This window comes from Mauremys reevesii, linkage group 9, assembly GCF_016161935.1.
Source record: "Mauremys reevesii isolate NIE-2019 linkage group 9, ASM1616193v1, whole genome shotgun sequence".
NCBI classification, from domain to species: Eukaryota; Metazoa; Chordata; order Testudines; family Geoemydidae; genus Mauremys; species Mauremys reevesii.
The window spans coordinates 35,125,675-35,150,170 of record NC_052631.1 but is presented as its reverse complement, the minus strand read 5'-3'; the positions used below and the strand labels follow the sequence as shown (position 1 = coordinate 35,150,170).

Sequence of the window (24,496 nt, the reverse complement as noted above, 5' to 3'; positions counted from 1 at the left end):
AGCATGTCCTTAAGGGTGCGGTTAAACCACTCTATCAGCCCGTCGGTCTGCGGGTGGTATACAGACGTGTGAAGCTGTTTCACCCCCAGGAGTTTGCAGACCTGTTGGAGCAGCCGGGACGTGAAATTAGTGCCCTGATCTGTTAGGATCTCCCTAGGCAATCCTACTCGGGCAAAAATCTTCATCAGTTCCCCCGCAATGGTCCGAGCGGTGATGCACCGCAGGGGGACGGCCTCGGGGAAGCGGGAGGCATAATCCACGAGGACGAGGACATATTGGAACCCAGCTGCGCTTTGGGGAAGTGGGCCTATCAGGTCCATGGCAACCCGTTCAAAGGGGGTCTCGACCACCGGCATAGGGACTAAGGGCGCCTTGGGTAACCGCGGCGGGGTGGCCAGTTGATACTCGGGGCAGGAGGTACAATATTGCTTCACCTCTTGGTGGATACCGGGCCAAAAAAACCACGCCAGGATTCGGGCGAGGGTCTTTTCTTGCCCCAGATGCCCGGCGGCAGGCACATCATGGGCCAACTGCATCACGGCCCTCCAATGGCAACGGGGTACCAGCAACTGCGTCAAGGGTTCCCGGGTGCGCGGGTCTCGGTCGATGCGGTAGAGCCGATCCCGACGCAGCTCAAAATGGGGCCACTGCATGGCCCGATGAGGATCCACTACGGAGCCGTCAACGGCCGCAAGTTGCTCATAGGCCCGACTAAGCGTCGGGTCCACGCGCTGGTCGCGGCAAAAGTCCGTGTCGAAGCAGGGCTCAGCGAGGGGTTTTCCCGGTGGTGCACTGGCTTCTTGGGCTCCTCCTACGTCCTCCTCGCCAGCCTGCTCCGCCTCTGGCGGAGGTGTCTGGGGTTTGGCTGCCAAACCTGGCGTTGACCTGAGGATCCTCTCGAAGGTGGGCCAATCCCGTCCCAGAATCACGGGATACGCCAGGCAGGGCGCCAAGCCAACTACTACCTGCCGGGTGATGCCGTCCACCGTTAGCCGGGCCCAAGCGCCCGGGTAGGGTCGGACGTCCCCATGGATGCACTGCAATTGGATCGGTTTCAGACGGGGGTCGGCTGGGGGTCCCAAAGTCTGGCGAACCAGGGTCTGGCCGCACCCAGAGTCAATCAGGGCCCGTGTGGCTTGGTCCCCCACCATCACTGGGATTGTGAGCTTGGGTGCCTCTGGCCGTCGGGCCCGGCCGTCCCCTGCGTAGACCTGCCTGAAACTGCAGTCCATTTCGGGACAGTCGCGTTGTCTATGTCCCGCCTTCCCGCACCTAAAGCAGGGACCGAGCTCAGGTCGCCCACTCCGAGGGAGGCCTGTCTGGGTACTTGGGGGGGGGGGGCTTCGACGGCCCTTTGGAGCTCCCTGGTTGGAGGCCGGGGTGGTCAGCCGGTAAGCCGCCTCCGAGCCCGAAGTCTGGGATCCCGGTTGAGAGTCTGGCCCATGGCCCGAGCCCCATGGGCTGGGCCGGTCCGACGTCTTCCTCTCCTCACGGGCCTGTTCGGGCCCGGCGATAGGTGGCCGGAAGGTGGGCCCTATAGAGGCTTCAGCGGCCAGGAAGCCCTCCATCAGCGCGACGGCATTAGCCAAGGTCGTCGGCCGGTGGTGGAGTACCCAGGCCCTCCCCTTGGCCGGTAGGGTATGCACAAATTGTTCTAAGACCACCTGCTCGGTAACCTCCTCTGCCGTCCTGACCTCTGGCTGCCGCCACCGGCGGCAGGCTTCTTTTAAGGTCTGGGCCACTATCCGGGGACGGGCGCCCGCAGGCTGGTGTAACGCCGGAACCGCTGTCTAAACGTCTCGGGGCTGACGTCCAAAGCGTCCAGGACTGCCGCTTTTACTTGGTCATATTCCCTGGCCTCTTCGGTCACCAGCCCACGGTAGGCTGCTTGGGCCGCCCTGGTCAAATAGGGGGCCAACAGAGTGGCCCATTGGTCTCTCGCCCACCCTGCGACGAGGGCCACCCGTTCAAACGTGACCAAGAAGGCCTCGGGGTCATCATCTGGGCCCATCTTGGTCAGGCGCAGGGGGGCCGCCGACCGTGGGCCACCCCCAGCACCCATCCCCGCTGGCCAGTCGGCAGGGCGGGGTACGGGCCCCAGGAGGTGCTGTAGCTGGGTCCCCAGCTGCTGGACTAACTGCTGTTGCTGCTCCAGCTGAGCTGCCTACTGCTGCTGCCGGAGCTGGGCTGCATCTCGCAGCTGCTGCTGTTCCAGCTGGGTGGCATGCTGTTGCTGCTGCTGTAGGAGCTGAGCTGCCTGTTGCCGCTCCTGGTTTTCCACCAGCAGCTGGAACAGCCGGTCCATATCCATTTTCCTGGCTGAGAGGGGGCATACTGCCACCCTGTTACCGGCCCCTTCTCACAGGGGCAAGGGATCACGTCCCTGGTCAGGTGCCACTTGTAACAGGTGGGTCCGGGGCTCAACCCTCTGAGGGGAAGAGGGGAGCCACACCGGCCCGCTAGTCTCACGGGGGCTCTGTCCTGTCCCTTTAAGGCTAGGCAACAAAGAGTCAGTTGGGGCTCAGGCCTTTTGCTGCAAGGCTGAGCTGCAAATAGTACAAACAGTCTCGGAAAGGCCCAGGCCCTCTGGTACAGGGGCTGGGCAGCAAACAGTACAAGGAGAGCTCAGGCCTCTTGTAGCAGGCTGAGCAGTAAACAGTACAGGAGCTCAGGCCTCTTGTAGCAGCCTGAGCAGTGAACAGTAAGGGAGCTCAGGCCTCTTGCAGCAGGCTGAGCAGTGAACAGTAAGGGGGATAACTGCCACCCATGAGTGGGGTGGCAGGGGGTACACAGGCCCACCCACTCCACTGTGTCCCGGCCCAGGGCCCTAGGCAGCGGTCGTTACCGCTGACGGTCAGTGGGGATCCTGACCGCAACACACTGACATGGGTATTGTCTGATCAGTAGCCTGACTGAGGTTGGCTGCCCCCGGGCCACTTCCCATATCCCCCTCTTGTACTACCTGGTCCGCGGCGTCTGGTCCCGGGAAGTCCCACTGCATGGGCTCCTCACAACCCGGGCTGGGGGGTAGATCGGGTAGTTCCCCGGGGAAGTCCGGCCAATCCTGCTCTGGGGGTTCCTCGGGGTAACAGCACGGTAGCGGGGAAGTACCTACGGGCTCCTCATCGTAGGTGGCGCGGGGAAGCTCCGGCAGGTCTTCCCAGTAGCGAGGTGGGGTGCTCTCCGGCCAGTCCAGGCAGCTGCCCGGGGCTCCAGCGGTTCCTCCGGTAGGAGCTCCCTCAGGCAGGTCTGCTCTCCCCGGTGGCTGGGCACTGACTGGGCTGGAAGGGCCGGCTTTTATCCTTCCGGGTCACCGTCTGACCCTCTGAGGGGCGGGCTCACCACTCTGTAGCCCCGCCCCTTCCTGTGTCCGGGGCTCAACCCTCTCCGGGGAGGAGGGGAGCCACACCGGCCCGCTACAATGTGCCGTATCTTATTTATACTGTCCTGCATTTAGAGTTCTTCCAAATGTTTCTGGTTTGATGCACAATTATTTAATAATGGTTACTGATATAACAAACACATATGCTCATCTTGAGAAGAGGCAGAAAAAGAAGATGTATAGTACAAAGATATACAAACAGGGATTTTGTTCCTGTACCAAAGAGACCTAAGTTAAGGACCTTTGTCCTTGGATTTATTAGTTTTCAGCATCATTCTTGTTTTAATATTCTTTTAGACTCAAATTCAAATGAGCAGGAATTTGATAAATAAAATGTGAAATACTGTAAGCTACACCAAAGGATACCGTTGAGGCCAGACAAGCACATTCACATTGCATTTCTGCTTTTGTCTAGATTGTTGACTGGAATGTGAATGATTTTTTTAAACTTCTTTCAAGATAAAAACATGAGTGGATCTTAATTTTTAAACCAAAGAGGTTTATTATTAACATAACTGGATTTGTCTAAAGAACTGCTCCTTCAAATCTGCCTTCATAATCAGATGAGTCATTTGTTTACTTCATTTCTTTTTCAAACCTGCAAGGGGGTTTCCAAGCTGTCCCTTTTTCAGCAGATGGAATACTCTTATGATTCCATCCCCATAGCAACCACAGCTGCACCAGGCAACCAGTGCTCTGTTGATTTCCACATGCACGTGAGGTCACTGGAGCCTGCAAAATCTTCTTTATACCGACCCGTGTCCTCTTTGATTTAATGCAGTTTAACATTTGATTTGACCCATATCCCAGAAAATATTACTAATACTGAAAAATAAAATGTAACATTCATCTTAAAAAATATGGCTGCATATTTAATCCTGGGAAGTGTAATTTTTTAAAAAAAGAAAAAACTAATACATTTATAGCCAATAATTATTAATAATAAATATAGTAGCAATTATATTGAACTTTTCATTTACAAAGCACAACTTATAAATAGTATTTAAAGGAACAAAATGCAACATTTTATTTCTGTCCTATACAAAAGTATTAGATGCATCACATTACCTTGTTTCAAATGAAATAAAATCAATATCTGATGACCATTATGTAAATATACAGTACTGCTGTTCCACTAAACTAATTTTTAAACTTATTTTTATTTTTTTGCAGAAAGTAGCTAGTCTTAAAAACAGAATATGAACCAGATTCTTCTCATTGGCAAAGAAAACAGTGGTATGTGTTTTTTTGGATTTTGTTTGTTTAGGTCAGTATTTTCATTGCATAAACATAAAAATGCAGTCTGCAGCACCTTTCTATGGCTTTATTTAATGTTGTTGTAACATGTCAGTTACCATTTATATTAAAAATGAACCATTATCCTCATGTGTAATGTTCTCTTCTGGTCAGATAATTCCTGGATAGAGGTTGAATGTAAGTACTCTATATCAGTGACATCATTTACTAATGCATGATGTCTCCTTAACACCCTCCCTTTGTTATAAATTGTTAACAAATCCTCTTCAAGTGACAAATTATAACATTTTAAAAAAATCATGTGTAAGACAGATTTTACAGAATGCAGACTGGGTGAAGCCCTGACCCCACTGAAGTCAATGACAAAACTCCCATTAACTTCAGTGGGGCCAGGATTTTACCCACAATTCCTTGTGGAAGGCGGGCTTTGATGACTTTTTTTTTCCTGTGTACTACAACTTTTAGTTCTAGACACTCTTCCTGTATATGGAGTCCAGCAAAACTCAGTGCAGGCTGTCAAAGGAAGCACACACTATTGTGTTCTTTCACAGAGATTATTTTTTTCAGTTGTTTCATTGTTTTCTCCATCAGATCATCATAATTCCATATATATATTTGCTCTTTATGTATGGAAAACAATAAGAATTATAACGCTATCTTTTCCAAATGGCAGAACATGAATTTTGAGAAATTGCCATTGAAAACACTTGGTAAATACTCCCAGAGGAAATTCACTTGTTTCACACCACCAAGAGCACAATCCCTGTAGAAATTATTTAATTTTAAGATTCAGTGTAGTTTTGTACAGTTGGCTGCATATTTGTGAAAACAACCTAGTGTTAACATGAAGGTTGATATTTTTATGAATGGGATTATATGATGAGGTTGCTTGCAATACCAGAGGACTGAACTCAGTGACCCAGGAGGCCCCTTCTAATCCTATGTCCCTATGTAAAATTCAGATGTAAAACAGCCTAGAATTTTGTGGAATTTGAAAATTTAGGAAAAATTATCACCAGATTTCTATTGGGCCTGGACAGATGTGTCAGTTCTTTGAGGTTTTTCGCCTTCCTCCGCAGCATGGGGCAGGGGTCGCTTGCTGGAGGACTATCTGCTACTTGAAGTCTTTAAATCAGGATTTGGGGACTTCAACAGCTGAGTCAAGGGAGAGAATTATTTCAGGAGTGGGTGGGTCAGCTTTTGTGGCCTGCATCTTGCGGGAGGTCAGACTAGATGATCATAATGGTCCCTTCTGATCTTAAGTTCTATGATTCTATGATGAAGTGTGTAACACAAGGAATTCATGATAACACCAGATACTATTAATAGACATTCTAGATTGACAGTATTTCCCTAGGCATCATGGTAATTGTTTATGGCTTGCTGTAAATTCCACTGACATTTTTGTATTGATAATTTTAGATATGCTTTATGTTAGTATTACACAAAATGATGTGTGTGCTTCAGATGTGCACACAGTTTGCCCTAAATTAAAGTATGGTAGATTTAGATTTCACATCTGATTCCAGCCTAACAGTGTCTGGAAGATTGTAACTGTGTGCACTGTTTAGAAACCTGTATCATCTAAACACTGGTCCTTCTTTTAAGTGTGGATGAAAATTCTTAAAGAGAAGCAGTAATGGTACTTTGCGAATTCCAATGACATAATCTAGCATAGTTTCAGTTGTTAATATTATGTCACTAAGAGACTTCACAAGTCATTTTAATAGATAAATACTTTAAAAAGGAAATTATTTTATTAATAATCCTTGGACTCACACATACACACAAAGGTCAGCCAATTAGATACATACACTGTCAGGATTATAACACACACAATATTTGCATATTAAATACAAGTCTCCAATAGGATTGCACATGGGTCCTTTGATTCAGGATTTAGGTTTGGGTTCAGATGAGGCTTGAGAAAGTCTGGCAGTTGACTGAGTGAGGTTATTATTTGCATTATTGTAGTGTCTAGAGACTCCAACCAATATCGGGGCCCCACTGGGATAAGCAATGGGCAAACAGAGTAAAAGACAATCTCTACCCCAAAGAACTTCCAGTCTAAAATCAGAAATAAACAGACAAACAATTGTCAACCCACATCTATACAGTACAGCATTGGCCACTGTCGGAAGACAGGATACTGGGCTAGATGGACCTTTGGTCTGACCCAGTATGGCCGTTCTTATGTTCTAACATATCAGAAATAGAGATTTTGTTATTTGCATTTTCCTCCCTTTTAAAATTTCCCTAAACCAAATCCTCCACACCCACCTGCTTCAGCAAACCCCAAGAGCTCTCCATTCACCCTGCTCACACCACATAAACAGCATTCTGGTGTGTGTGTGGGGCTGGGGGGAGGGAACCAACCGAAAAAAACCTACCAGTCCAACCAGAAGCATCTAAAGGCATGTTCACTGGCTGCTTCTCTTCCCCCAATCCCCTTGCAGGAATGGACTGTGCCCACTGGAAGGGGACACAGGATAATAGGCAATAGGCTAGCTAAGAGCTTAGTCAGCTGAACTTTGAACAAATTGAGCTGTACTTCAATAAGAAATTTTACTAACTGAAGCACTTGACAGAAAGGATTCCCCAATGCAGCAGTGCCTGGGGGTTCCCTGGCAGCACTGTTCCAATTATCATTTATATAGTGGTATCACCTAGAAGTTGCAGTCATGGACCAGGATCTCACTGTGCTAGGTGCTGTACAAATGCAGAACAAAATGAAGGTCCTTTGTCCAAAGAGCTCCAGTGGAGTATTGATGCTGAGGTAGGGGTGAGCCCAGGCACCAGAGCTATTACAACACTGGGTCTCTGCCTGGATGGCTCTGGCCTCATGCTGACAATACATGATCCACAGTTTTCAGGGTAGATCCTGCATCCTGTTTCACTGGGAGTTCTGTGGAAACCCTAACCCACTGTAGAGCTAAGTGAGGAAATCGTAGAGGGTTTGTTTTTTTAATTGCAGGAGGAAAGTAATCCAGCTCATGGAGTTTGGGGGATTTGTGAGTATTTTCACGAATACCTGGGACCCGCCTGAATACCCATGAGAAAACAAATATGACCTGGCGGCTTTATTCACGAATCACTGTGAATTACATTCAACCAGCTCTACCCAAATGCAATGGCACGTGCCTCCCACATTTAAGGCTCCTATTCACCTCTTCCTTCTGAAGCTTACTGCTTGAATTATTATAAAGCAAGTCTCCCAGACAGTCCTTTGATGTGATTAGAGAGGTGATATGGATAGAGCTGAGTCTGAAAGAATGACCATAGACCATGCTATTTATTCAGTATTGTTACTTTAAGAGATTGTTTGGACATGCTGTCAAAACTGATCCAGGAAAATCTATCTCAAGCATGTTAGGAATCGGCTAAGTGGTATGATCAGCAGACATTAGAAAAAAGAGCTTTCAAACAAAGCAAGGTGTATAACTACAAAATAAATAAATCAATGAACACATACCACCAATCTCAGGGCCTCTCAATACAGAGGTATTGGTACCCAGAACAGTATAAAAATATCCCTGTATAGACAAACACCCACCTCCCCCATTAACTTTGAAGGCCCCTATCAGACATTTAAAGAAAAAAGATGTCAATTATATTTGAACTTTTAATTGCTGTTTGTTACCCAAGGCCCTCATGACACTGCAGTCAGATCTGTGAAAGCAAAAATTCAAACACAGAAATTATATATATAGAGAGATATAAATCTATTCAAAACCCTAAAAATGTAAGATAATGTACAGTAAACCAAAATACAGTGTACATGTGTGCAATGTGCTGAGGCCTAGTTTAATCAAGCTGATATGGAGTTGAGACATTAAAGGAAACCAGAAACCTCAGTGGTTAAAGGAGGCGGTACAATCAGGTAAGTACGGCATGTTGGACTGAGTTTAATTAGAAATCAAAAAGATAGACTCTCCCTTGCAATTAATGTCACTTACTGAAGTATAGCCAGTAGATTGATGGCTCAGGAGATATTAGAGCTTTTCACTTTTATTTTGCCAGTTCAAATCTACCTCGACTCACTATTGGCCAAAAGATATTGGATACAAATTCTGCATTCCTGGCCCACTCACCCCTTGTACAAGATGGTGTGTGAAATGAATAGACACAAAATAAAAATAAAAAAAACAGCAAAACCCAATGCAGGACTCTTTACACATTTTGTTTTGTCAAAATCAAGGTGTTTCCTGTGAACACGTCAATTCAATGAAATTTTAATATTTAATATTCTATTATACTGTTCAGAGACTGTTGAAAACAAAATGTGTATCATCTTATAGAAATGTTTTTAACCTTATCAAAACAAAATGTTTAAATGGTCCTGAATTGACTTTTTTTAAAAAATTTTTGCACCATGGAAAATGATGGCTTTTCGTTCTGATTCAAAATTCCAGTTTCCAACCAGCTCGAAAAAGGAGTTTGGAAGATTAATTCTTTTTCAGAGTGGGTAATTTCTCCACACCACTATACCACCATTAGCACTAATTGGTCTCTTTGTTGGCAGTCTCCTCTGAGAGACCAAGGACTGACACTCTTAGAGAGAGTACTGTATACTGTTCTTTTATTTCTTAGCAGGTCTCTTAGCCTGTCAGGATTGAAGCTTGCATTGTTATTTCACAGGCAGTTACCTGGTCTGTGATTGAACAGAGGACTTTACAGGGTTGTCAGTTTGGCACCTTTCATCAGCACAGAAGAAAACAAAAACAGAGAACAGCATTGGATAGCTGAACACAGAGTGCTGTGTTGAAGTGTGACAAGACTAATAAAATACAGAGTTGTCAAAATGGCCAATTTTTTGACCAGTCAAAATCCAGCTAGATTTTGATTGATATGAGATGCCAGATGCTGTGTGTGACTAGCTACTCCTGTGGCTCAGATGTGCCTTTAAGGCATTGGCCTGCCCCAGGAGGCGTTCTGGACCCACAAACACCCGGGGGGGGGCATGGTAGCCTCTGATCCCCTTGCCCCAATAGGGTTAGTATTCCAAGGAGGGCAAGTAACACAACTGAAGCCAGCCTCTGCACAGGTTCCTCTGTGACCTACCTTTACTCACCAATCCACACGCAGGGGCTGACCACGATTTGGCCCCCAAATCATTGTATGTGAAGAAAAATGAAAGGCCCCACATAATGAATTGAAATACATTTTCATGTCTGCAAAAAACTTAGGGCCTGATCCAAACAGGAGTCTTTCATTGACATGATTGGATTTTGGATTAGGTCCACCACAGAGCCACTTGTCTTAACCATATAGAGCAACCTAGAAACTCAGAAAGACTCTATATTCAGATAGCTATATTTGTAATCATGCATTATGATTTATATAACACCAACAGCATACAAGGATCCTCCAAGCTAGGTACCATAAAAGATTGCCACCACTAGGTCGAAATGGGGAAAATGTCGTGGTATTTTTCCACCCACCAAATACCCACATGAGTAGTAAAATAAAATGCTGCTCACAGTAGATTGTGAAGATGTTCAAAATACAGTTGTGCAAATAGCCTAGTGGAGCTCAGAGAGCTGATCTGAGCTTCCCCTCAGTGGGGCTTGAATATGCCATGGGCTCTGGTAATCTCCTTGGACTTCGCTCTTTCTTGATCAGGAAAAATAAAAAAGGAGTAGTGTGTACTTCCCAAACACCATCCACTAGTGGCATCAAAATGAGGTGTCTTACACATCTGTAAGCCTCCCTCTCTTCTCTTGTCTGAGAAACGAAATAGTTAACAATAGTGTGGTACTCTGTCCCCTTCTACTTCTGGCTGGGCCATATATGGAAGTTCATGAGTCAGTTGCAGCCTTGGCTAACAGAGTTGGGTCTTTCAGCTAAGGCACTAGAGACTCATGTTTTCAGTTCAGAGGTCCCATCTTCAATCTCTGCAGCAGATGACCCACCCAGAGACCATGTCTTTATATATATTTCAGTCTTTTAAAGAGGCATCTCATTCCAAAATTATAAAAGATTTAAGCAGGCTTTTGCAGTTAACTTAAGAGGCTACGACAGCAAATGTTGATGCTTTTATTTTTTATTGTAGACAACCTCTTATAGTAATAGTAACTTTTCTTAATCCTACAACACATTTTTTAAAGAATATATCGTGTTTACTGCTGCACAGACAGAAATGCTAGCTGATAGTATAGTGATGTCTCCTCCAGACAAATTGGTATTCATCATTCAAGCAGAAAAATAAATTAAGTGCAACATTTAGACTCTCTATATGATGATGTTAAAAAGCAACAAAAAAAAACAAATCTTATGTCAACTATTGACTATAGAAATGGGATAATTGAGGAAAATGAATTGCCTACATTTGTACAATCATATAATTCAGTATGTACATAGAAGTACGAGAGTTTTTAATAGTTTTTGTGGGGATTAGCATTATGCTTTAAAAAAACTGGGATCTGCTTTATAAAAGACACAATTTTAATGATAGCACCAGCCAATTTAAACAATTTAATTCAATAATATAATAAATTAGAGTAACAGTGTTATTAGCATTGAAAATTTAGCGACTATTAATTGTGTTTTGCTTCAAACTGTTACATTATAATAAAGCTATATCTCACATTTCTATAGTGTCATCAACACTTCAACCTCTGCAAAAGCAGAGAACAGGAATTGAAGCGTATTGTATCCATCTGAAATGGGAGGAGGAAATTATTTCATAATGCACTCTATTACTGAGCTTTCATATATTAGGTCTTAATCTTGCAAACACTTACTATGGAGCATAGTGCTTATGATCACAAGTAGTCCCACTAACTACAGTCATCATCATTAGATATTTTACATCACCCAAAAGCTATGCTAGTAGCCTATCAAAAAATAGAAAAATATACAATTTTGAGTAGTTCAAATGATTTCTTCCGATGTGCATTGCTGTGTCAATACTAAATGTCATTTAACACCATGCTGCCCATTCACTTAGCTACATTTAGGAATTCCTCACTCTGGATTAACCTAATTAATTTTGTGTCATTTTGTAAGTTTTGTCACCTCACCGTTCAGCCTCTTTTCCAGGTCATTGATAAATGTATTCCACATTGGTCCTAGTACAGAACCATGGGCCAGCCCCACAGTTAACCTCTCTCTCTCTCTCTCTCTCTCTCTCTAAAAGCCCATCATTTATTCCTACCCTGTGTGGTTGTGGTGGTGGTCATATGTCCTCGACCAGGGGTTCTCAAACTCCATTGCACCGCAGCCCCCTTCTGACAACAAAAATTACTACATGACCCCAGGAGAGGGGATTGGAGCCTGAGCCTGCCTGAGACCACCTCCCTTGTTGGAGGGGCCAAAGCCTGAGCCCCACCACTCTGGACAGGAAGCACAAAGGTGAAACCTGAGAACTTCAGCCTCAAGCAGGGGGCCTGTAACTTGAGCCCTGCTGCCCAGGGCTGAAGCCAAAGCCTGAGCCCCGCCACTCAGGGCTGAAGCCCTCAGGCTTGGGCTTCGGCCCTGGGCCCCAGCAAGTCTAAGCCAGCCCTGGCAGCCCCAGGTTTGAGAACTGCTCTCCTAGACATAACTCTGACCCATGGTAGTGGGAAGCAGCTAACTCACTCCCAGCCTCTGATAGGACTGACAATTTTAACATGCAGAAACTACTTTCATAACTTTTGGAGAGCCAGGGAAAAGTTGTTTCATCTGCTCTCCCACTAACTTCATGCATTCCTGTACACCATAATCACACCACTACTCAAAGCACCAGCCTAATGATTTTGGGCACAGTTAAGCCACGTGATTTTTGGAATAAATCCCAAACTTAATTGACTTATTTTATCTGAGGAATGTGTGCACAGGGGAGATCCTGCTGTGGAATTTGAGCCCAGTTGCTCCTTCCTTCCTTTCCATCCTAGCAATCAGCTTACAGGGTTTGCATTGGGGTGCATAGATTTCTGTTTTCAAGGCTTTTGGCAGCACAGGCTGGGGCATGTAACCGTCAGTGCTCTGCATGGCTACAGCTGTAGTGTAACACCTATTGAGTGCACTAATGCAACTAGTATAGTTGCCAACATCTAAAAAGTGTGCAGGGACAATTCTCCAAATAAGCCAGGGGTCTGTGATATGCCAAGCCCCTAGCCACTGGAGGGTTGTGGTGTGTATCCTGGTGGATTTTAGGTTATTTGGATATGAATATCATAATTATAAAAAGGTTGAGGTTCACAATTATCAGAATGTGGAGTGCCTACACACCTGGATAGAAGCTTCCAATGCCTACAACATTCTGTTCCCAAACCATATGATCTCTCATCTGCAGCGTTCTAAGAAGGAAGGACATTGACCTGTTTGATCCCTTTCTATTGTCATCTTCCATGTGAGGCTGGAAATCCTATTGCTCCCCTCTGCCACCTTTAAAGGACATCCCTCCTCTTATCTCATCCCAGGGGATGGAAGCTTCTCTCCAACTGTTTCTCCATTGGGGACTTTGGACTTTTCATCTCTTTGTCTATCCTGTGAGATTGAGGAACTGGCATTTGCACCGTCCCCATCTACCTACTTTCCCCTTGTCAAATTCTACAACTTTGTCCTCTTACCTCCTGTGTCCCTCTATTTCTGCCCCTATCTCTCCATGCCCTTCCATTTTCCCTTTAGCCTCATCTCTGTGGCTCTTGATAGTCCCACTCTCAATACTTCAGGTGCAGTACAACTCTATACAATCTATTTATGTAGCTCCTGACATTTTTACATGCCACCTGTATATGCCATATAAATCCACAGTTGATGACTGTATTCCAAATGTTCTCAACAAAGAAACTCAAACCTAAGAAAGTTCAAGGTAACACTTGTGACTGACAGCGTACTCCTTCCTTTGCCACCAAGAACCAGTCATTTTATGAGCAGGAAAGAAGGTGACAAATGTAGTAAGTGGCAAAGGTAAGTAACATGATGCGTTATCACTACTTAGCAGTAGTACATTCAGTCAGAACTGGAAGCATAACAAACTTGATAGGGAGGAGAAGGGTTGTACTAGCAAGGTAAGTGTGAAAGAATAAGTGGATCACAGAGGCTGAAACTGGGAAGCTCCAACCAGAGACAGACACAAAGATAGAGGTAGGACAACCAAACGTGGGGGGTCTCAAAGACATAGGACTCAGAAAACAGAGAGACCATGCTATGGTGGGTCTAGAAGGCAGAAAAAATAACCCTGGAAGCATGTGTATGAAATTTTTCCTTCATAATTTTAGTTGATCATACTCTACATAAACTCCTTTCAACAATACTATAGAAAGGTTGGCCTTACAAAGTTTATTCTGTTTTGAAAGGTTCTACCAGTTCAGTAATGTTCTCTATATTTAAAATCTTTCTGAAAATTGAAGAGATGACCACTGTAGCTATAGTGTCTGGCAAAGCTGACACCTTCTAAATATATTAACAGAATTGCAGGATCTCTGGCTTTTACATACACTATTAATGCGACATACATACAGAAAACTAGGTTAGCCATCTCACTACCTATGTCTGGGGCAATGCCTTAGTGAAAAGCCCAGCCCGTCTGCCACCCTCAAGGGCTAGGACTACTACAGGAACTTTTTTTTCTAAACTCCACCTTGCATATTAGCTTCTGACTAGTAATTGTCTCAAACTTGATGCTGTTTTACTTGCTGGAGTGGAGGAGGAACTCCTGTTTCTTCATCCTTTTCAAGAGCTGTTCAGTTGCTGTGTTGGGTAACTCTCTGCTAGGGTCTATAGATGGCTGAATGATATTCCGGCAATAACTGATTCAATGACATTTTTCTGTCAATGTTGAATAAATCAATTTTTTCCTTCTTATTTGACCAGCTCTACTATGCGCAAATTGCCCTGCGACTGTCCAGCACAGCCCAATAAATGGTACATCACTCCTGTTTGCCTACCTCATCCTAGAAAGTCTACATAAACCACCTCTTGCCAACATCTGCCTACTATGACTTCCATAGCCACTTGCCTGATGCACTCTGTGACTGGGGTGGAGATTAGAATTGCCGCTTGCTTCCTATGTTTATCTTCTCCTTGTGCACAGGCACATTTCCAGCCCTTGCCAGCAGGTACAGGATTGTCCCCACAGTGCACTGTTTATTCTTCTAGCTCTTAGTCAGACAGCCTGATTAAAAGCCTAACGCATCTCCCATTAAAGTCAATGGAAAGACTCCTATTGACCTCAATGGGAGACTAGCTGTCCATGAATTTTGCTACACAGTTTTAAATTAATAACACTGTAGTTTTCCTTACTTGAAGTTGGTCATCATAAGGTAATTTAATTTATTGTGAATGAAAAATAATTGGCTGGTAAATTTGAACATTTGCCTTAGCATGTAAAGCTGACTTTTGTAATGCAGAGTACTGTATTGAGACGCTTCTGTATACCTGGAATACAGTACAGCCAACAGCTGTTATTCAAAAGGCCTGAGGAAGAAACCCCAGACACTTACAGTAATTCATCTGACCTACATATTTTTGTTAAATTATGTAAAATATATTTAGCAGACAATTTTCCAACTTTCTTTTGCCTTAACACTGATTATTAACAAAAATATAACATGTATGTAACTCTTATGTTTAACATTGTAATTAATTGTTATTCTTTAATAGTCTGTATATATCATTCACCATATATTTGAACTCTAGATGATGAAGACAGATGGACCAGCAGATGGACCTTGGACAGGATTGGTTAAAATGTCAGTGATAAAATAACAAAATGAAACACAGGAGATTGAAGAGGGCATTCAGCTGAAAAGCTTGTCTGCAGAAATGGGTTTTATTCAGACTCATTAAAGTACACTTCAATTAAGTAGTTTTGACATTTTCTGTTCAGCAAATCTTGAACTCACACAGCCTTCGCCAACTCTTTTGCCGATTCTTTTTGTTGAATTTTCAAAAAAGGGACCTCTAATATTATGTTTGCACCTATTAGCCTGCACAAAAAAATCTTAAAACATTTGCACATGCAAATAGCTAATTGTGTGCCCAGGCACCAGATTTGCAGTTGTGATTTGCATACACACATTCAGATTTTGAGTATACAAGTGAATGTGTGTGCAAAATTTAGGGGCTGGCTAAAAAAATAGCACTCAAGAATAAGCATGAAAGCTGACAGCCTGTTAACTTCTGAGTGATCCTAAGGTGACTTAGGCCCCTGATTCTGCAAAGACTTTGTACGTACTCAACTTTACTCATGAGAGCAATTGTATTGAGTTCAATTGGACTAGTCTTGTGAGTAAAGTTAAGCACATGTGAAAATATGGCTCCATTTGCAGGATCAAAATATATATATTTTCCATTAAATGTGCATCAGGAAGCAAGGCAGGATGGGTCTAAGGTAGATTCTAAGCAGATGCTGAGCAGTGACAAACAGAGATTTACTTACACAATAATACAATCAAGATAATATTTTCCTGATTTTATAAAGTTGTTAGTCTATTCTTTGAGAAAAAATGACTACACCACAACTAATGGTGGGCAGAATTTCTTGGAGCTTATCCAAAGAAGGGCAGCTCTGCTTTGGGGGGGGGGGAAAGAAGAAGGTCAGAAACTGCTGTAAAAAAGGAGCTCGCTGGTCAGCTGTGCAGTGGTGACTCATCCCCCCCTCCCTCTCCAGGAAGGTGCATAAAGGTACGGAACCTGAGCGGGGCAAGTCTCTTTGCACAATTTTTGTGGAAAATTTGGCAAATTTGAAATCATTTTCCATTTTATGGAGTTTTTAAATGATTATTTCATTCCCCAAATTTTTCCATAATTTTTTTTTCTTCAATTTGGACATTTGAGATCAGGAAATATTTGAAATAAAAATGTTTTCTATTTGACACAATTTTATTTTACTATTCTGAAGCTTTGTGTCCCTAGTATTGCACCCTAAATAAATAGCATACATTCTTTCTTTTTATACATTTGCAATCACTTGTGTCAATATTTTTGCCACCATTTTGTTACCACCCTGTAAATAAAATTTCAAATACCCAGTTAAGTGAAATCAGTAGTGTTAGACTGGTATAAGCTCAGAATCAGGGACCTTTTTCAATCTTTGGGGTATTCTTGGGTCACATTTTCAAGCTTTTCTCTACAACTATGAGGACTAGAAACGTACCTTTTAAAAAATGAATTCTCAAATTCTCACATTCACATGGAGAATTTCACATTCGCTGGAGCTGGGGCTTTAAGAAAACCACCAAATAAGGTGAGACTCAGGATAATATTGTGAGTTGGCAGCACTATTAACTCTAGCAGCCTGTATGTAAACATTACAATTTTTTTAGTACCTGTATATGGAACAATTGGCAATATCTCAGTTTTATAAGGTGGTACTAGGACCAAGAGAATTTATGATGTTCTACAGGGAGAGAAGAGAAGACTTTATAATTAAATCTCCATTTTGCCTGCATGTTGTATTCAGAGCTGAATGTTACTGACCCCAAAACTGGCTTCACTCCACAACCCTAGTCACCACCTTGAGCTTTCTGCATGAGGTACCCAATGATTAGATTAAAAATGGTTCAAGCAGCCTGTCCAGATTTCTCTTTGAATAGCTGGACTGGATACAGAAGCCAGATCTACAGGGTTCTGCAGCAGGGAAGAATATCATTTCCACCGAATATAGCCCTGAGTTATTAGCTTCCTCACATAAAAAGTTCTGGCATCTCATATCATTCTAAATGAAATGAGAATGCAAACAACAGTAGGATTTTCAATCTGTAAATCACAGAACCATACTAGAGGAACTAATAGGATTTGAACATGACTCATGAGGTGCATTTTGAAGTTCTTGATTATTATTTTGAAATGTCACATTTCTTTGCAGCACGGAAGGAATTACAGTCCTAACGACCTTTAGCTTTAGGTAACAGCCCAATTTAGGAAAATAAACGCTGAAACTTTAACATGATGTAGAGAGACTTAAAACAATGCAGGAATGTAATAAGCCAAAGAAATAATATTTTTTGTTGAAAAATTTTAAAAGAATGTAGATTTATGGTAAAAATATAGCCATGTTTATTTACAATGTAGATTAATAGCAATACAGCATATACTTAGGATGTAGATTTATGGTAATGAATAAGACTGTCACATTACTATGATTTATATAAGGAATTTTTTTATAAGCCCTGTGACTATCATACAATATATGTGTGTCCGTTGTGTATTTGTGTGATGGTTCTCACAGTCCTCAAGGGAATGTGAGTCACTTTGTTACCTCAAGTATCAGAGGGGTAGCCGTGTTAGTCTGGATCTGTAAAAAGCAACAAAGAGTCCTGTGGCACCTTATAGACTAACAGATATATTAGAGAATAAGCTTTTGTGGGTGAATACCCACTTCGTCAGATGCATGTGGATGAAGTGGGTATTCACCCACGAAAGCTTATGCTCCAATATGTCTGTTAGTCTATAAGGTGCCACAGGACTCTTTGTTGCTTGTTACCTCATGCCTCCACTGTGATGGAGTCTTGCTTGAGGTAACTGGGTGTTAACTCCCTAACACCACCAGCCTTTCAACCACTCAAACACTCTCATCCAGGTTGTGCCAACCCTATTTTTGTCTTGCAGGTTAACCAGAGGTGCAACCCAGTCCCCAAGTCCCCTTGAATCATTCATCTGTAATATGGAACTCCTGACACTGGCTACTCACAGAAGACCGAGATCCTCTGCACCCCCAAAGGAGCAAGGTGCCCCAGTTTAACCTTAAACCACTGCTCCTGTATAACACAAAGTAATGAAACAAAAGAAGTTTTATTTAAGAAAGTATGGAGATTCCACTAGAAACAAGAGAGAGTAATGGAAACGGTCACAAATACAAAACAAAATCAAAGTGCAAACTAGATCCTACACCTATTAATAGATACCTTTCCTATCTAATAAAGTAGGTTTCCCGCCAAGATTCAGTCTGTTGCAGAGCTGGCTGGCTTCACAGCAACCAGGAGCCACACTTTCATGAAAAACAACCCCCTCAACAAGATGTCTGCTTGGTGAATTGATACAGAATGCCTCTCCTCACCCTCTGTTATACTGAAACTATCTTTTGTCTTTATTCATCAACAACATTCATCACATATCTGTCATAATGTCCTTTCATACCTCAAGGAGCTTTGCCTGTTTACAGTTCTCTCCGATGGTTTTCCATTGATTGTTCTGTGATGGTGCAAGGGTAGACAACTGAGCCTTGCATACCCTAGCTAGCCAGGGAGGGGTAGCAACTCCTTCCTGCATGACTAGGCTGTCACCAAGTAATATCACTCCCTAGTGACTCCTTTTAATCTTAAGGGCATACACTTCAATATAGTTACATTATTCCTTATATAGTACCCATGCACACACAACACCATAGTTATGAACATCGATAAGTTGTAAGTTTTCAGTGGAGACCTTTCATGTTGCCCTTTATGGACAAATACCCTGTAAGAAATGTATTTGATGCAGTGAGTTTGTCAGATCTGAGTTGAGAGTTGTTTGTAAAGAACAGTGGACCCTTTGCCAAGGGGCCTTTGTGTCACAATCTGTCATACAATCTCAATCATGTATCTGATTTCCTATATTTGATAATGAAAATGGTTAATAATTTTTGGTAATCACTGTTAATGGGACCCAATATTAGAACTATGGAACATTGTCTAGCAGTGCCAGCAGTTCTCAAGTGAGTAGAATAATAGATTCTTGGACATTAATAGCCAAGTAGTCTTAGCTATTAGCTAGAAACAGAAAGGCTGTCCCCTCAGCCATCAGTGGAGTGTGTGCACTTTTCACGTTTTGAAAATATAAAATCCTCTCGTTAGCTTGCCCCATGTAATTAGCACAGAAAATCATGGATCTAGTTTTCAGACCAGAGAAACCTCATATTATATATATATATATATATATATATATATATATATGCTAATTTGATATTTTAATCCCAACAGTTTTTTACATAAACTGTTGGGATTAAAATATCAAATTAGCATAATTTTATTCTTCATTATTTAGTGAACGGTCCCCCTGGTTTGTTTGAGGCAGTTCATTACCGTGAGCACTACACCTGATAGTAATAAGCAAATGGCACTACTAATCAAACCCATAAGGTAATTCTGATTAAGAACTGGTAAGTGCTGATTATCAAATTCATTTTATTAGTGAAGGTATCACATGATCTCTGCATGCTGAGCAGCGAGGCCGCACACACTTGCATTGCTTAAACAACAAGGTAACACTCTTGTGACTGACAGCGTACTCCTTCCTTTGCCACCAAGAACCAGTCATTTTATGAGCAGGAAAGAAGGTGACAAATGTAGTAAGTAAAATTTTCCAAAGCACCTAATGGATTTGGGGGCAAAGTTCCTTTGACCTTCAAAGAGACTTAAGTGCCTATATCACTTTTGAAAAATGGGATTTAGGCCTCATCTAGACAGCAAGTTATGGTGCATCAAGCCAGGATGTGAATGAATCTACAGCATACCAGCTTGCCGTGAAATAACATCCCACATAGACACTGATACAGTGCAGTAGAAGTAGAAGTCCTGGAATGTGGCCCAGGACAGTCAGAGAATTGTATTGTAGTGGTGTCCACATGAGACATTACTATGTAGCAAACTGGTGCACTGTAGATTCATACCTTGGCTTCTTACACAACAACTTGCTATGTAGAAAAGCCTTAGAAAAGGTTTTCTGGTGTAGCTATACAGATATACAGCTATACAGATATAACCCTCCTAGTGGAGGTGTAGTTTACACCGGCAAAAAGCTGCACTCATTTGCCAATATAACTGCATCCACACTAGGAATTTTGCTGGTATAAAAACGTCTTCAAAACCATCACACCACTAACCAACATTACAATACCAGCAAAAGGGTAAGATCTGGCTTTGGGCACTTCTGAAAATTTTACCCTAGATGTAATTTCTAATATAAAAACAGAAATGGACAATGTTTTGGTAGGGTTTAGAGACAGCTTAGATTCAGATCTGAATCTGGATCTGAACTCTGCATCTTGAGCCAATCAACAATGTATGTAACCTTTTTTCTTCCTACAGAATCCTAAAGCACTTTACAAGCTTTATGAAGGAATTACAAACTATCTAGCGGTAAGTCTTATCACCACTGAAATGTCTGCCTAAGGTTGAATAGTGAAACTGTTCAGCAGCACACAGAAACATTATACAGTTATTTAGGTCAGGGAGAGAAGTAGAATACAACACCCAACTGAAACTGTAGGAGTAATTTAGATCGGCATGGTATAATTACCCAATTTGGAAGGCAGCCAGGAGAAGGGATTAACACACTACTTTTAGGAAAGGGCAATGAGATCTTTAATTACCATAAGAGCTGAGCATTAGTGATGTGAGAATATTCTATTATTTGGATCTTCATATTTGGGGATGTTAGCACTAGGGAAATATTCAGACCCCAAAATATGAACACCATCCTACTGATCTGAGTCCCCTTTCTCTTCAACAGACCTTCCCCTCTTCCCAGACTTCACTCCCCGCTCCAAAACTACAAGAAAGGCCGATCTGGAAAGCCACCAGCAGGAAGGGCCATCAAGTGGGATACACAAGCACCCACGACTTTGCATACCTTACTCTCTGTATCCCCATCTGAGCGTGCACCTACTACCCTCCCATCTGCTATCCTACTGAGATCCCACCCTGCATACCTTGCATGAGTAATCGGGGGTCAGTCATTGCTTGCCATCTAGTGACTTATATTCAACATCTTTCCCCTCCCCCCGGCCCCGCAGCTTCGGAAACCCTACCTGCCAGTGACACACTTGGCGATTCTTCTACCCACAGGACAAAACATTCTCACATGCCCCTAATGTCAGTTGCCTCTAACTCAAGTGGTTTCCAGAGTTCAATGGCTCTGAGCACCCCTGCTATACAAATTGTTCCAGCACCCCTGGCCAGCAGTGGTTTGCTTATGGTTGGAGGAACACCAAAGCGCATTCAACAGCATGTTCCACCATTGCTATCAGGATTCTTGTAGCAGAGCTTGGACTGCACCGTGTCTCTCTTCTCTATCAGTGCTGGAGGGAGAGTTGAACTTGGTCTACAGTGCATAAGGCAGCACTGCAGAGGTTAAGTAAAACAAAAACACACAGGGACAGATTCTATTCAGTGACACCTGTGGGACCCCTCTGAAGTCAATAAGGTACCAAGGATTGAATGTGGCTGCTAATTGTAGGTGCTCATTGACAGGAGGGCATAAAAGCCACTAGTATTCGTCACATGACTACACTGAGGGAGGAACATACCCATAGTGTCATTCACAGAATTCCTCTGATGTTTGGTAACATCTCTAAAAATTTATGAGAACTGTAGGCTGTTTCCCTAAAAATAGCATCTACTGCTTTGCTATCTTCCGCAATAGCTGACAGGATTAAATATATGATAATTCCATGGAGATCTCTTAATTTGCATTTAGTCTAATTCTTAAAACTGAAATTTGGTAAGGTTTTTAGAAAGCCTGATCCAAAAAGGATGATGAAGTTAGTGTATTGTGTAGCAATCTCTCCCTGTGGACACAGAAATAATCAAACTGGTAGTTGTGTACAGAGAAGCAGTGACCTTTCTTTTATAAATGTGAATTATTCTTTATTATTATTTTTATATATTACAATAGCACGTGGAGGCTCCAACCAAGATAGGACTTCACTGGGCAAGGGACTGTACAAATATGTAATGAGAGAGACTCTGTCCAAAGAACTTGCAACCTAAGTAGAAAAGACAAACTGGAGGAAACAGAGGTGCAAAATAACCTATCCAAAGTCTCACAGAAGGTCAAATGATAGAGCCAGGCTCAGAACCCACATCTGCTGAGCACCAATCCAGTGCCCAATCCACTGGAGTACACAGGCTCTCAATTAGTCAGAATTGTGTACTCATGTACCCTACATTTCTCTCATGGGTAACACTCCCAATGAAATCTCACTCCTGTTAAAGTTAATTGGAATTTAATCCCCAGCAAGGAGTGCAGGATCAGACCCTGAGAACATTATATTGTTTGAATTCATTACGTCTGGCTAATATCTTAGATCAGATATCTGCTTCTTTAAATGATTAAAGTTCAATTGTCAAGTCGCCATGCGTGAAAGCATTTGTTGGGATTTTGTCATGTGAGAAACATTTGCAAGGATTTTTAATATCCTTGGCCAGATTGTTCTCTGTGCATATTTGTTATTCCCACATCTTGACTTTTAATAAAAATGGCTAAGCCACTACATCTGCATAAGACAGAGACAACCTGTTTTTGACTGTCATTCATTATTACTGAATAGGACGTCCAGTTATTTATGAGAACTTTATCCTATTCACTTGCACACATCCCTCTTTTCCTTTTATCCACACAAAATGAACCACAGAATGATAATTACGGAACAATCTTACTTTTAGTTCTGTGTACCCACGTGTTCTGAAATGGCTTTTTCTTAGTAGATGATTTAGGGAGCTTGCATACATTTTGAAACCATATTAAGTTGTTGTCGTCCCCCCGCCCAGTTATTTACTTACAAACCGGGAACAGGATTCAGAAATAAGATTAGAATTCTGTTAGTACTGAGCATATGATCAACCATAGCACTTGTCTTTGCTAAAATACACAAGCACTGGCTGCTGCTTCTCATTTTCATACACATTGTGCAATCATTTAAATGTAGGACATGTTGATGCCTGGCACACATGAAGTGATTCAAGAGTTTTATATTTTGTAGGGCCAGATCCTCCAGGAGCATAAATCAGAGCAGTGCTGTTGACTTCATTGAAACTATGCTGATTTACACCAGCTGAGGATGTGGCTTTATATTTTTGTTTTTAAAAGACATTTAAAGATATGCATTGTTCTATAGTGGTCACAGTGTATTTCGAACACTTTCGGATATACGAATCAAGGCCCTGAACCTGCAGTAAGCTCTATGCAGTCAGACCTCAGTGCCTGCTCAGAGCCCCATTGACTTTCTTCAGGCTCTATGTGGGAACAAGAGTCTGATTGCAGGGAGCTGCTCCATGTGGACATGGCAGGGCCAGATTCATCCATTACCGGACCCTGGGCAAACCCCCACACCTGTCCATTCTGCCAGGGCTCCCCACCACTCCTGTTCTGGCCAGCTTTCCTACGCCACAAATCCCCATCCTTGCAGCTGGTCTTAATGCTGATGCTGAGCAAGTCCTGCAGGCAGAGCAGAAAGGACACAAGCTGTTGGAACCAGGGAAAAGCAAGCAGGCCTTTAGACGGGCCTAATTTGAGTGAGTGGCATTATGACATGGTACATAGGGTCAGAGCAGCACTCAGGTTGGCCCCCTCCTACAAACTGGGCCTAGGCATGTACCTAGGCTGCCTATGCCTTAATCGAGCCTGCCACGTGAAGAAACAGATGTCATCCTGCGGGATGGTTCACCCAGCAACTACAGAGGAAGGATGGTCTCAGGTTAGGGTGCTAGCTGAGGCTGTGGGAGACTTGCATTCCCAGCTCTGCCCTAGACTTCCTACATGGCCTTGGGCAAGTCACTTCATCTCTCTGTGCCTGAGCTCCCCATCTCTCACAGCACTGCCCCACCTCCCTGTGGGGTTATGAGGCTAAATACATTACTGACTGTGAGATGCTCAAGTACTATAGTGATGGGGGCCATAAGTACTTCTGATAAAGAGATGGCAATTTTCAAAAGGCTAAATTCACTTATAATTTTTAAAATAAGAAAACCTAAAGTGTTGTGTGTATAGCTGAAAACAAGGGACATTGTTACCTTCCCTCCTTCCTTCCCACTCCTAGCCTGATGTCACCCCATCCTGTGCCTTGAATCTAAAATATGTGATAAATCAGGACCATTATGAAGAGAGAGGAATAAAAAACTATTTGGATCCTAAAAGAGTAAATGTAGTGTGATTTGGTACTTATAAATAAAT

General features: G+C 42.9%; 1 long non-coding RNA gene across 1 annotated transcript; it reads left to right on the top strand.

The window, feature by feature from the left end:
* Positions 1-4,555: 4,555 nt before the first annotated feature.
* On the top strand, positions 4,556-22,566 carry LOC120371286. The gene is made up of 4 exons (XR_005584253.1): positions 4,556-4,618; positions 18,176-18,294; positions 20,632-20,682; positions 22,220-22,566. It is a non-coding gene; the product is annotated as an uncharacterized LOC120371286 (long non-coding RNA).
* The last annotated feature ends 1,930 nt before the right edge of the window (positions 22,567-24,496 follow it).